The sequence below is a fragment of the Vanessa cardui genome, chromosome Z, assembly GCF_905220365.1.
Source record: "Vanessa cardui chromosome Z, ilVanCard2.1, whole genome shotgun sequence".
NCBI classification, from domain to species: domain Eukaryota; kingdom Metazoa; phylum Arthropoda; class Insecta; order Lepidoptera; family Nymphalidae; genus Vanessa; species Vanessa cardui.
Window position 1 is genome coordinate 5,015,407 of NC_061154.1, and position 15,884 is coordinate 5,031,290.

General features: G+C 31.8%; 1 protein-coding gene across 1 annotated transcript in view; it reads left to right on the forward strand.

Annotated features, from left to right (window-relative positions):
- LOC124543328 (SCY1-like protein 2) overlaps window positions 1-15,884 on the forward strand; it is a 194,895-nt gene that overhangs the window by 129,042 nt on the left and 49,969 nt on the right. The gene's annotated exons all lie outside the window — the stretch shown is intronic.

A 15,884-nucleotide genomic window follows, 5' to 3' on the forward strand; every position in this document is an offset into this window, starting at 1 on the left:
GCCCAGTGGTTAGAACGCGTGCATCTTAACCGATGATTTCGGGTTCAAATCCAGGCAAGCACCACTATGTACAAGTGCTTAATTTGTGTTTATAATTCATCGGCTCGTGCTCGGCGGTGAAGGAAAACATCGCGAGGAAACCTGCATGTGTCTAATTTCAACGAAATTCTGCCACATGTGCATTGGAACAGCGTGGTGGAATATGTTCCAAACCCTCTCCTCAATAGAAGAGGAGCCTTAGCCCAGTAGTGGGAAATTTACAGGCTGTTACTTTTTTAGTAGCACAATAAATTAATTATTTAGAGACGTCTGATTTTATTTGTTTTTTTTTTTCATATTTTAATAACACATTTTATTATCTGCGCTTAAATAAAGGCAAAAATATGCATCGATGTTACGTGTAGGTCCGAAGGAACCGTGAACGGAATAGACCGAGCATAATGTGTTAATATACACATTCTTTTCTTTAATAAAGCTTCGCCAAGGAAAATATTATTATGTATTATCTCGCTATAGCCTTGTTAGTCTTGTGGCTGTAGATCTTTCTCGGTGTCTCTTGAGGTTTCACGTTGGAATCCTGTGTCGGATCGATATAAAGTTTGTGGGTTTTTCTGACATTTCTCAAAAGCAGTCCGAAGTTCGGAAGTAAAATCATGGTCACGTTATCATCGTAATTACTTAACTTTTCTTATTTATATTTAAACACGTCCTATTATTATGGAGTCGGTTCGTTTTTTGCCCAGAGGTGGCATTCTTGCCACCATCCTACGCGGCCATGATTAATACAGTATCCGTATGCTAGTATATAATAAATATTAATTAAATTAATTCATTATTTATTATATACTATCAGTCCATCCAGCTTCGCATGGTTGGACATGAGAATTTTTATAATTTTATATTTTATTTATATTATTGTTGTTTTATAAAACAAATTGAAATATTTTTTTCATTGTAATGAAATCTTCCTGGCGGGTAGTGTGTGCCTATTAGTGAAAACCACGTGACAATCCGTTCAGTAATTTTGGAGTTTATCGAAAACATACAGACAGACAGACGCGCCCGGTGGACTTTATTTTATAATATGTAGTGTAATGTTAATAATTCTTATGTGAATCATAATATGTATATTTTTTATTTTATTTTTAACTACACTACTGTGCATCATTACTGCGAAAAATTCATAAAGTATGCAAAGATAAAGAATGTCTGAGAATAAAAGACTCAACTTTGTTTTCTCTAAGAACAGCCTAAGTAAAAGCGTAACCCGCATACTAAAATAAATGGATTTACTTTATTCAGATAGAAGATTTATTCTAAGTTGGTTGGATTTAAATCTATAAACTGACCGGTGACCAGTTCTGTCGACGACGTTCAATTATAAAACCTCCTTATTCTATATTTATATTTCATTCTAAATTCAAAATCAAATTTAAAAAACAAATACCTCAGAGTCGTCTCAGAACTAAAGAAAATAACACATTTGTCCGGTAGTTATATTCACAGAGATATTGTTTGAAACGTCCTCGAATTATTAGACTAGAATTGTTTACACAACGTATAAAAACTGCTATAACATCGATAGCTCCCAACGTAATCTCACTTGCCGAGAGACATGCAGCGAGTATTTAGCGTGGATAGTCATTTTTTGTGCAACTTAATTGGAAGCTCTTTGGCCACTCTAAGTGGGTTTCGTTTAAATGATAACCCACGCTTTGTATGTTCCATTTACGGTATTTTTATGCTAGTGCCGTGTGACGTCACTGGACACTAAAATAAATGCTCATAAGAATTAGCAAGTAATGCGTTATGTCCATAACTCAATGCTGTGAGGTCATTCAGTATGGATTCATTTGAATATTCATGGACTACTTTATTTAATTATTTTAATAGTTTATTCCGAAACATATATACATATATGTATATCAATATACCAAACGGTATAGTAACAGAAATCAATTAATCAAACAACAAATGGTGAACATAGGTGGTGTTATCGTTTATAGCGATATCTGACAGACAACCTTTGTGAAAGATATATTGCACGAACAGGTAAATGGATTTATCTTATTTTATTTAAATCTCTCCTCAATAGGAGAGGAGGCCTTAGCCCAGCAGTGGGAAATTACGGGCTGTTACTTTTTACTTTTACTTTATTAAATATGAGGAGATGAGAACTATTATCAAATAAAATCTATTACATTTAAACCATCATGTGCAAAGTAACTACGAAACACGATAGTAACAATACTTAAAAATGTAATTAATTTATGATGTAATAAAAAGTTTCATTAATAATATAAAATTATACATTAATAAATAAATGCTACTAAAATAATATCACTAATTATGTAAATGCATCACACGATTAATATATTTTCTTATTTGTCCTCGCGTCAATTTTGAAGTTTCATTTAATTTGTGTCGTTCCACTAATTGCAATTTCAATAATTTAATCCAAATAAAGATATTGTAATTCATTAAATATGTATAAGGTTTAATAAACGTTGTATGTCTTCGCTGTTTATAAGTATTCATATAAAATATTATAAACACTTGATTATTTAACTCACCCTTAAGAAATATTTCAGACTTCTTTTTTGTTGTGCTTTCAGGTTTCAATCCCAGGAGCAGAGTCAAAATACATGAACATAATAGTTATCATTTTTTAAAACAGATAGAAATCGTATTGTGCTAAATCCGAAGAGTAAGGGGAACAGATCAAAAGCGTGTTCTGACGGAGCTCAACGTCTTGATGAAACAGAAAGTTATTAACTTATTTTTTGGTTCTTTCTTCTCTCATATCGCAAACGTTGCTTACAATATTCGAACATTTCGTTACATTTGTTCCCCTTCACGCGATTTATGATCTCACTATGCCCTCGCTATGGAAAAAAACAACAAGCATGACCTTCACATACAACTTTAACCGACGTGCCTCTTTAGGGCGCGGAAAGCAACTTGATTTCCATTGGGAAATCTGCATTTTCATTTTAGGGTCATAGAAAAACACCCAACTTTTACAATCGGTTATAATTCAGGATTTGACGTCTGAATCTTCCCCAAAATATCTTTTCCATTGCGTGCGAATTGACTAAATTGTATACATTATTTATACGGACTTAAGAGAAGAATTTATTTCACAATTTAAACTATCTACTGAAAAATATTGCTCAATTTATTTGGCAAATAATTAGGGGCCTCCCCTCATTGTTGCCCTAAGGCCTCCAGACCTCTAAATCCGGCTCTGATTACAAGAGCAGTAAAGATTTTCGTTTAAGTCGTATAAAATTATTATTTCATAAGAAATACAAGGAGTTGTTTCATGTAACTTTTATAATATTGGGACTACTTCGAAAATCAGAGTATATATTAAGAAACTATAATATAAATATATGTATACAATATTTTAGCAAAAGTTATCAATACAAAATTTTGAAGTTTCGCCCTCAAAATTTATACTGGTAATATTTTATAAATAAATCAATAATTAACTGAGTATCTTAATATTTTTTTTTTCATATGTAAAGTTAGTTATCTGAGAACAGAACACGAATTAAAATTAACAATACTTTTAGCTTTCATGTATAAATGTCTGATGTCTTATGACTATGGGATTTTAAAAGGCACTGGGGACTTAAACTATTATGAGGCGAGCTTTAAAAACCAAGCAAAGTAACTACGAAAAAATACAGTTTCTTAAAATTGTCACTTTATCTTGGAAAGATATATATTTGCTGCTAGGTTTCAACTCTGTGCCTGAGTCTTTTTTTTAAATTTTATTCCATTTTGCTAACGTAATCAACGTAGAAGAATAATTGAATATCTGATAATGGAAATAAATAACATCAACATTAGCAATTATTTTCTCGAAGACATATTTAACTACATACAAAATACAGTTTTTGATGTAATCACTGCCTTCTACAAAAGACGCCGCGGGCGGTCTCTCGGCCTCGTTTTGTTGCTTTCCACGAAGTCTAAACGCTTTTCTAAATCTACATAAACGAAATCGTGATGATTCATGGAGCACACATATTAATATTGTTCATTTATTACGAGCTGCTTTGCACGTTGCTTATTTACATATGCTCAAAAATTTATATAAAGTTTTCAGGGTAAGAGCTGAGATGGCCCAGTGGTTAGAACGCGTGCATCTAAACCGATGATTTCGGGTCAAAGCTCAGGCAAGCACCACTGTATATATGTGCTTAATTTGTGTTTATAATTCATCCCGTGTTCGACGGTGTAGGAAAACATCGTGAAGAAACCTACATGTGTCTAATTTCATCGAAATTCCTCCACATGTGCATTCCACCAACCCGCATTGGAACAGCGTGGTGAAATATGTTCCAAACCCTATCTTTAATGTAAGAAAAGGCCTTAGCCCAGCAGTGGAAAATTTACAGGTTGTTACTTTACTTTGCTACTTTTTTTCAGGGTTACATTATTCCATATAATTATACAACTGATCATAATTGGACGTATCCTTTATCATCCTTCTCGATAATAATCGAGAAGTTAAGTTAAGTTATATCATTTTAAGTACCAAATAATGTATTATTCTTTTACGTTATGTATGTTCTTTAGATTTATATAAACATTTATTTTAATAGTACTTGAGAGATGACCTTAAAAAATATTAATCATTACTTACATAGACAATACGCTATCAACATTGGAAACTAAATTCCCTTGTGCCTTTAATTTCTCTCACCTACCATTCAAATCAGAATACAACAATATTTAGTATTGCTCTAAGCCGTAGAATAAGTAATGAGTGGGTGGGTGGTACCTACCCAGGCGGGCTTACACAAAGCCTTTCCACCAACTGTCTAACTGTTGATAAGTTTTCAGGAACACATTGTTCTTTCTTCTAGTAAAAGTGACCTAGAATAAAGAAACATACGTTATAGTACATTTACTGAAAAGAAAACACATATGGGTTTGCATCTATAATAGCTAATAACAAACAGTCATTTTAATTGTAAGCAAGGGTAGAGATAAAAGTTTATTATGAGATTATGGCTATGTGAAACTCTTTTAAGGGTCATAATTCAGGGTATAATCATAATAAAATGTAATGTCACAAACCCTATCCTACACAGCATTTGAATATAAAGAAACAAATTAAACATAAAGAAATTTTGTTAATGAATATGAATTTGTAGAACTTTTTCGTAGTATCTTAGCTATCATTTTCACTAAAACCTACATTTTAGTATCTTAAAGCATGACTCGCCTTGTAAAACGACAGTGCAAAAAATAACCTACAATGTATTTTAATTTAGTACTAAAAATATGATAAGCTAATTTCACAATAACCAAAAATAATTGCTTTGTTTCTTAACGGTATTAGGAGAACAAAATCATTGGACTGTTCAATTTTAGAACTTTCATTATAAATGCCTTAACATACATATATATAACTTGGAACAATTTAGTTACGAGTTCGGAAACAGTTATAAATCATAGAATAATCTGTCCGCCCTTATTATGACGTATTACACGAGTTATTAACTAAATTACCGTAGCTCTCGCTTGTAACGCATACATCTTAATAGTAACTCAAGAAAGTTTTCAATTTACTAAAAGAAAATTCTTACTGATAATATGTATAATATATATCATTATTTTTGTACTAACGACAGACTACAATTACGACATCTTGAAAAGGATGTAGCTGTTGATTTTGCACCCTGGTATTTGAAATTAATTAAAAAGTATTTGATATTTTTGAAATGTTATTGTGTTAAGTAGTTAGATGACGGATATATTAACCGAAGATTGCAGGTCTGAACCTGCGCAAGCGACGCTGAATTTACGTATGCTTTTAATCGGTACAATAAGGCTCTATATTCAATTTATTCCGATTTTTTTACAGATTTCATGATGTTTTTTTTTATTATTATTTGATGGTGCTGGATATTTCGACATTATCTACGAATGTCTTGTTCACGAGATTTCGTTTTTAATAATTGTAATAATAAAAAAAATTACATTGTTAATTGAAAGTCTTATAAATTTGATAACCATGGCTTTTATTTACTATTTTAAAAATGTATTATACAGAACCTTTATATGACAAAACTGCATTAAAAACCATTAAGTATTTGAATTTTACGTATTTAAATGATAGGGCGTAAGCGTGTCTGTTTTATACTATACCTAAAGATTGTATTTTATTATATTCAAACTGTTTATATAGAAGGATAGAATACAATTTATTCTCATTATACTACAAAACCAATATGTCTGTTTCATAACCTCGTATCCTCGAATTATAGGTTAATGAACTTCTTCAACTGAAGTTGCTATCATAACGCGATATTACTTTTACCTTTGAGATAGCAATGAGAAAACTTAGAATGAAATAGCGCTGCGGTTCGCTAGTATTCATTAGATTGTGTTTTTTTTATTTAAAATTGAAAACTCAAACAAACATTGTTCAACGAATATTTTTATTTTTTTTTCTTTGTCTTTCGCCTATACAATATATCTTGAAATATATTGTATAGGCGAAAGACAAAAATGCCTTAAGCATTTTATTGTAACTTTATCAATGACAATTGACAACTCGAAATAAAACTAAAGATCCTACGACCTTGATTTTTTTATAACTTTTTAATCTAAGAATAGTTATGAGATTTAGAGATATAGTTGTTTTATGCAGCAATTGGTAAGATGATATGATAAGTGTTATTTTACATATAGTGATAATAAGGTGTATCGATACACTACTATCCTGACTTTATAAAAAGTTTGCTGAGTAGATTGTAACTCAAGACAGATCATGACATAATTTACATCCTGATTCCAGACTCAGCATTCCATCAATGTATGCACCTCAGCATTATTAATTAAATTAGAATTAGAATATTTGTAAGGTAACAATACGAAGGGAAATAAAAATAAATCAACAAGTTGAAACTTGATAGAATGAGACCATGTGGGTAGGTTATATATATATATATAATTCAATTTCCATTATATATATATATATATATATATATATATATATATATATATATATATATAATGGAATTTGAATTAACATATTATTGTAGAACGATAGCTGAGTGACGTGTCAAGGCAGTGACTTCACCTCTTAGATTTAGAAAAAAAGCAAGCATCACCCTAGGTTGTCAAACAAATCACGGCGTACCACACCCTGTACGAGTATGCTGCGTGGGGGTCCCAGAGGCACATCCTTGCGGCGACTATGGGCGGAGACCTCTCGCTTCCAAGCGTTATCAATGCCATGCTAGGTAGCGAGATGTGCTGGTCAGAGATGCACTCCTTCTGCGAAAGTTTCATGTCGCTGAAGGAAGCCGCGGAGCGGGAGCGGGAAAAGAAGGCCGCCTCGCTCCGCAGAAGACGACCAGGGAGAAGGAAAATACACTACGTGCACCTTCTCCCCCTGCCTCAATAGGCGCCGCAGGGACCAGGGGGGTTTCCCAGTACCCTGGGAATCCCCCCTAAGTGTTGGAGGCCCGTATAGGCGGGCGGAACGTCAGGGCGTCTTGGAAGCATGCGTAAGCGATTCCGTGGCGTCCGCCGAAAGACGGAGAGGGTACCGCTGGTTTTTTAGTGGGTAAACCCGGTGTACTTGCGCTCGGCGTCCAGAGCTCCGGAGAGCCCCACACACCCCTCCACTTTCCATCACGTAGGGGAAGCGCGTAAGGCGTTTTTCCAACGAGAAAAAAAAGGTTGTCAAACAAATGTGTAACTGTCAGTTGCATTCTTGATGAATTCCGTAATATTTTGTTGGTATATAACTAAAACTTAGGTTATCAGTATCAGTCGATATTTATTTGAAATGTTTTAGTGAATGGTCGATTTTAATCTAACAATTTAGAAAAATTAATATAATCACGAAAAACAATATAAGCACACGTCGTTCGTTTAAATTATATTAGAATATCTATATATATCATGTTATTGGGGGAAGCAAACTGTAACTTCGAACATATACAACCTGTTTCCAGTTTAAACACTAATATTAATTAAGGATTCAACGCAAATGAACGACCAAACGTAGTTAAGCGGCTTCATTAGTGTGAAATATATCAAAAGTGAAATATTTAGCTTTAGGGGCCAAGTACGACTTCTTTTGTATCGATTGGTTCCGCGTCCTTAAGGTGTCTGTGTGTGTGTGTGTCACTTGTTGCCTCACACTCGTTGACTCGCAGAGGATTTTTGGCTGCTTTGAATTGATAACACACCATTATTATTATATTCCAATTTCTCTTACGTTATAATGCTACATTAAATCCATGTATCTATCTCTCTATAAAAAACAATCTATTGTTTTGATCGCATATCATACATAACCGCTAAATATTTCGATATTAAATTTGTACCTTAATGGTCGGCGTGTTTCAGTCAAGGTTTTTGGCTAAACATTATCATGCAATATTTTCGAACGTATAACGCAGCCACAGCATTGCGTGGCCGGCTCCACTCGTATAACTATTTTGTACATCCCAATAATACGCTGAATAATAAAATTTAAAACGTTTATTAACTGAAAATACTATGAAACCCATGTACATGAAATTTATACCAGAAAAATCTGTGCGTTGCGGAGAGTACGTCATTATTAGTAGATATTATTATATTATTTATAATTATTCTGTAAATACTGGTAATACTTGTCATCCGCTACAATTTTAAACCATTGATTTGACAAGCGTGAATTTCCGCAACGAATTCGAGAGTTTAAAAGGCAAATGACATTTTCCGATTTTACCACAGCATTCAAACGAGTACAATAATGACGTAAATAAAAAAGAGAATATATGATGACAGATATGTACTTAAAAGTGGATTTTATGTCCCTCATAATTATGTTTTGTTATTTCTTAAATTTGTTTTTGCATACGCACACAAGGTGAAGAAAACTGTTTTCTATCTAAATATTTTACGTATTGATAATAGGTGGAACAACTATTACATCGTCAAGTACCTAGATAATTATCAAACGTATTATTATATAAGAAATAAAAAAAAAACAGTTTCATGAAAACTTTGAAAAAGTATATACAAACACACTATTCTTATACAAATACTTTCCTAGTTGAAACGTAAACGAAGCATTGTGTGAACAATTCTTCTAACATGAGCCCGTGAGTAATGGAACGTTTTTTAGCTGAAGCTTACAATGTGTCGTCTTAACTGTGAGTAATTGTGGCACAAGAACCGAATCCTCAGTAAATTAAATACATGGAATTCGAAAAACATTTTGACTTTTGTATAACAAAAATCCATGGACCAAGCACTGTTTATAAAATATTTGTAGTAAACCGTTGCCTTAAATAAAAAGGATTTTTCTGAACCTTTCTTTGCTAACTATAGCTAATTTAGATTAATTAACTATTTCTAATTGTTAATAAATCTACTAATGACTTAGAAAAAAATATATCAAGTTGAGATGATCTAGTAAAAGAAGCTAAAGCGATATCACTGACTTTTCAATTTCCGAACAGATAGGACTCGGAAACCTTCAAGTAAAGAGACTACTTACTTCTTAAAGGCTCGCAAAGCATCAGCAAACATGCAATGTTGCAAATGTCCATGACTTTGGTACCAACCAAATAGTACCAACATAGTACCAACATAGTAGCATTTCATCAGATGAGCCAAATACTCGTTTGCCAACTATGCCATAAAAAGAGATATAGACATGGGATGTTTTCCAGAGTAAACTTCATCAGTATGAGTTAAACCGTATTGATTAATACTTTATTTACTCATCCTCTGATTCACCCTAACAAAGTATTAAATTACAAAAATATATACATATTAAAATTGTAACATAATATTTTTGATAATTTGTGTTAACAACGCAATAAATACTGATTTAACATATTTTGAGTTAAAATTAATTTAACTTATCACTGCAACTTTTTGATAATTCAATGAGCAAGAGTTCAAATTGATTAATTAAATTTATCTATCAATATATTTCAATTGTCAAAAGTATACGAATGAATAAGGCAAATTACTCAATAAAAATATAAAAGAAATAACTAATTTTAGTAGAATTGACATGCCTTTGTAATTTAATTTGTAGTTAAGAATTATTAATGAGTTATTGGTAGTTTTCTCGCGATAAATTCGAATCAGACAGTTTAATAAGGTGAGAGTCTATTCAAGCATGAAAGTTTTGTAAACAAGGCACTAAGAAAACTAGGTAGGTAAGAAACTTTAAATGCTCTTTACGATAATGCTTTGTATAAGTTTGTCTGAATAGGTAGTAAGCGTCATCAATTCTACCGCCAAGGATTTTAACGGCTTGTCCACTTTATTTATCGGTATTAGTTATATATCTTAGAACCCATGTGTAGTAGCGCAGTAACGTTAAATGCAATAGTTAATATTTCTACCACATATGTAAATAATTCGAGATGGCCCAGTGGTTAGAACACGTGCATCTTAACCGATGATTGCGGGTTCAAACCCAGGCAAGCACCGCTGTTTCATGTGCTTAATTTGTCTTTATATTTCATCTCGTGCTCAGCGGTGAAGGAAAACATCGAGAGGAAACCTGCATGTGACAAATTTCATAGAAATTCTGCCACATGTGCATTCCAACAACCCGCATTGGAACAGCATGGTGGAATATGTTCCAAACCTTCTCCTCAAAGGGAGAGGAGGCCTTTAGCCCAGCAGTGGGAATTTACAGGCTGTTGTTGTTGTTATGTAAATGATATGTACATCAATATAAGTTGTGGAAACATTCTGCTACTGTTCGGATACACTCTTACACTTAGCGTACAAATTTACAGTACCATTGTCTGTGGTACAAATGTCTCTCAGGTGATTTCCTTCGTTTAATTAGTAATTAAAAAAAATAGAACAATATAGAAAGTTAATACTGATTATATCTAGCCAGATTTCATTCGGTAAAACCTTTAAAATAACTAACAAACAAACGTAGCCCATACCTATATGCGATTTTCTTACGTTTCTGCTCGTCTACATTTAATTAACTTTAATTCTGCTGGGTCTTGTAATTTTTAAAACGAACTCAAATATTGTCTCCCTGACTCAGATTTTAATTAAAGCTTAAGGGAAAATTTGCCGTTTTTTTTGTAATATCAAAATTGAATTTATTATCAAATATTATATTATTAAAATCCCATTTTGATAACATGTACATTTGCGAATCTGAACACTTTTCATTTAACAAAATTCGATACTCTATTATTGATATAATGATGCCTGATTGAGTTGACGTATAGTTTCTTTATCTCTCGTCTCATATATTCTGAGAACCATCTCATCCGACATATTCTTACATCTAGTACTATAATAGACGAATATTGACGGTACAGTATTTTACTATTTACTGGATAAGTCCAGTTTTACTATCAACGAGAAAGAGTGTGGCTATTACTTCTTCGGATTTCATTGAAAATTCCGAATCGATAAAGTATTGAAAAATTTAATTCCAAAAGTCTCTACTTAATTGTACTTGCCCGGGCTTGAATCCGCAAACTTAGTTTAATATTCTCCTGTTCCCGTATTCTCCTAGTGTCTCAACTCAATACTTACTATATATACTAGTTTTTTCGCATTTTAGGGTGTCGGATGTCATGTGTTAGCCAAAAAAAGTAGCCTATGTCCTTTGTTCACATTTGATTCATACCAAATTTCATCATATTCGGTTGAGCGATTTAGTAGTGAAAGAGCGACACACAGAAAAAGTTACTTTCACATTTATAATATTAATATAGATTTAATTAAAGCAGAATTTCAACAATCAATTAATTTTAGTGAGTGATCTACACTGCCCGTAAAAATTGGGTCATTGGCTGTATCTTTTAACTAATCGTGGATACTAAAATGCTATCTCCCATGTGCCTTGTGAAATATAACAAAATATAGAGTAGAATAAGTAGTGATGAAATTACTTACTTAGTCTCTTCCAAAACACAAAGCCCAACCGCGACCAATATTTCATAAAATAGCTCAATTAGTCAAACATGATTCTCATTTAAAACAAAAGACGATAAGAAATATACCAGTCTTATTACAGACACAAGGGAAATAACAGCATAGTTAGATAGGAATGGCTATTGTCATAAACAAAAGCAATGCTGATATTAAAATATGTTTTCCACAATTTAATCAATCCATTTTCTACACCTCGAGATCTAAGCTTCGTTATGCTCTATTATTTTAAAATTCAAATTTCGAATTCTAATTTTTTAAATGTCGAACTCTCAATATGATTTTTTATCAAATATATATAAACTATACTACTACTTAATCTTTATGGAATTTATTTAATTAAAACTGTAGTATACTTATATTTGGCTTTTTTTCGGTATACATTATATACTGTAAAACGGATTTGGATACTAACGGCGGATGAGATGAGCAGAGCGGAGATGGCGGTTATGATTTTGTTCACATTACTTAATTTTATTTATTAGATCGTTTTTTTTATTTTTTCTTAATTTTCTTATCAAAAGGGAGATGTGGGAGAGAGAGAAAGTGCTATTAAATTTCCCATTTAAACATGAATATCTTTATGTAACAAATACATTAATTCGTTCAGTCTAAATGACAATCTATTTATTTATTTATCATAATGAAATGAAGAACGGATTAAAAAGCGTTTTATGTAAATTGCAATTTGGATTATAAAACAATAGAGATTATTACAAGTGATTCGTATGAATGATAAAAACATGCAAACGGCGTAATCAATTAGTTGCAGTAGTGCAGTGCGGTCGTATCGATAACTCGATAGTCGATAAGAATTATATTATACAAGCGACCCGCCTCAGCTACGCTGGAGTGAAAATTAAAAGAAATCTTAAAGAAGAAAGAAGCATTAAAGGGACAGAGAAAGCGATATTGTTTTATTCGATGTAGTGATTTATTGAAATTATAAACCTTACCTGACATCAAATTTTACTCTGCAGAGTCGAATATCAACTAAAAACAAACATGCTACAGATAAGTTAGAACTGACTCTGTTGAACTTAAGCGCCCTCTAGCAAATAGTGGAGACTACAAGTCAGCCATGAGCCGACTGAAGGAATATCTAAGAAATAAGTTTCTAAGTCGTAACTTTTAAGTGCCAGTCAAGAACGTATGCAAATGTGACAAAATTTTTATAATATATCGATTATACAATATATATTTAATAATTATAATTATTTATTGATTGTACAATGTAACTCGTGTCAATAATAGAAGTAAAATTGTCTATTTCTGCTATTTTTGACAAAGCTGTAGTGACAATAGCCAAGCACGAAATTTTTGGATGCTACGATCATCATAATTGTGATGGACTAATAATTACTTACTCACATTTTAAACTATTAAATTGTCATGCCCATCTTGTGTCCATGTCTTTTTTATATTCCTTTATTTATCTCGTATAAAATATAATAAAAAATAGGTAATACTTTAAAAGCATAAGAGCAATCACTTAATAAAATTCCAACATTTGCCACATCGTAGCGACAATTTTAGGACAAATAAAACTTTACGGTTACCGACCACCATTATCGTAAAAGGATCTTTATCCGAGGTCGTAAAATTGCCATTTGTCTCATAAAAATACCACAAATATTTACCACGCTTTATATTAGCTTCCTCGTATTAACTAACAAAGTCATTTTGTAAGATTTTAGCCTTCAATTAAATAGTTTGTCGAACCGAAATTGATTTTGTACTTATGTACGTGATTCGACAACGCAGTTTGCTGCCATCAAACTGATCCAATAATAGCAATATGTTGTATATGGATTATTGTAATATGTTCTCTTGGTAATTTTTTGTCAATTGTATGCTATAGCGAAGCTTGTGAGCGTAAGTTTGTACTCTCAATTATTCTAGTCCAAAGCAACGGATGTACTATAGGACATAGATCAGTAGCATAACCATTAAATTACGAGTCTCTTTAATAGAGAGATTATTAAGATTCAATGTTCTGGTTGAAATTTTTTTTCGAGGATTTACAAGAAAAAATTTTATGATGTTCTTGCACAACTTACAAGCTATCACGACATGCACAAATTTCATTATTTTAATTGATTAGCACGTTTATAAAATACTTATTTCGATGTAGATCAGTAGACTTATATTTGAGTTTCTTAAAAATTATAAGATTTTATAATCTTTATCTTTTTTGTATTATGTCGCAAATAAATCAATAATGAAAAAAAGATGTAAGGTATGATTATTAAAATTTATTTCCAAAATCGATAACAGAAACATAACATCACTATTGAAGTAATTATATTGTGTAAAAAGTAAAAACCTTTGTTCAAAGTGGAGATTACAAATAGCAATAATCCTGTTGTACTATTGTGTGTTGTGCATTAGCGATATTAATGAAGTCATTAATATCGATTAATTATTATATTTAATAAGTATTAATAAAGAAAGAAATAATGTAATTACATTATACCTAATGTTAATAACATATACATTGTACGGATTAGAAGTTAATATCTTTCAAACTCAGATACGCACAAATTTTTTTTTTTCAAATAAGTAGTTTAGGTACGTTGGAGATTATTAAAATATAATAATCCAGCTTCAGTTACATTACTTTGACAGAAACCTTTTCACTGTTATATGTAATATCGGATTTAGTAAAGATAGTGGTAGCCTTAAAATGTATTTGATCAAACTAGTTGAAAAAATGTAATGTATAGAAGAAATTTTCAATTCTAAAAACCAAGTTTTAAAAATTTATATAGGGTTTTTTTATATCGCGTGGTCATAAAAATTTTGATTAAGATTATGTTATGTAAACAAACAAACCGTTACCTGATTCCTGACACGCAACTCTATATCACTTTTTCCTCCATTTTACTTTTTAATCAAACTTGAGTCCAAAAATTAACCAATGGCAAAGACGTAGTCTTAGTGCGATTGGTGCTTACCAGACTTGCAAAGCGCTACTACGAAATACAATTATACTTCAATATTTTTTGTTATTATTAATGACCTAAATAAATATATACAAATCACGTTTCAAAAAGATTTACTCTGCAAAATTCGATATACGGCATTGTGTTGAGAATTCTAGAGCCATTAAATATTTTGATCAGTAAGTCAATTTAGATCAACTTTCAGTTTGCATAAAGCATTTCATAATTCTTTAGGTTTCTTTAGTTACATCAAAGTTTGAGAAGCGACAGGCAACTTCATGAAAAATTTATGAATTTTGTGGGTGTTCACTACAAGCGTATATTTAGTTCGCATCTCGCAAATTTATTCAATTTGTTGAAGCGATCATTTAAGAAACATGTAACATAAATGTGCAATATTTCGTAACAAAAATGCATGCATTTTGCATAACATAACCGTGAAATAAATAAATACAGAATAATTAAATAGCATGTTTACAATAAATGCGCTTAAGGAAAAACTTAGCGTGTCTACTGTACTTGTTTTGCGAGATTTTTTTCTGAAGATCGTCTGTTGTATAAATATAAAACAACTGACGATGTGAAGAAAGATGACTTGAGAAATCAGTGAACTATCATCATAGTCGAAACCATCGTCACCGTACAGCCAATCGCAGGCCAATCCCGCGTGGTGGAAGGTGCGCCAAAGTTCGAAGCTCTCCGCCTTTTAAATCCAGTCCCGTCACTTTTGTTAGCTCATTGAAATTATTGAAACGTTTTTATAAACTGAGGTAGAACCTTTCAATTACTCTTATACATACTTGAGGACTTTCAAAGAATTGACTAAATTCCCCTCCAGTTATAAGGTGTAAAATTTGTGTCAGAATTGGGGACAGTAATAGCACAAAAGAAGTTGCGACTATCACATTTAGCACATATTATAATGTTTTAGAATGTTTTAGAAACATAAATGAAAATAGTTGAATGCGTAAGATGTGATAA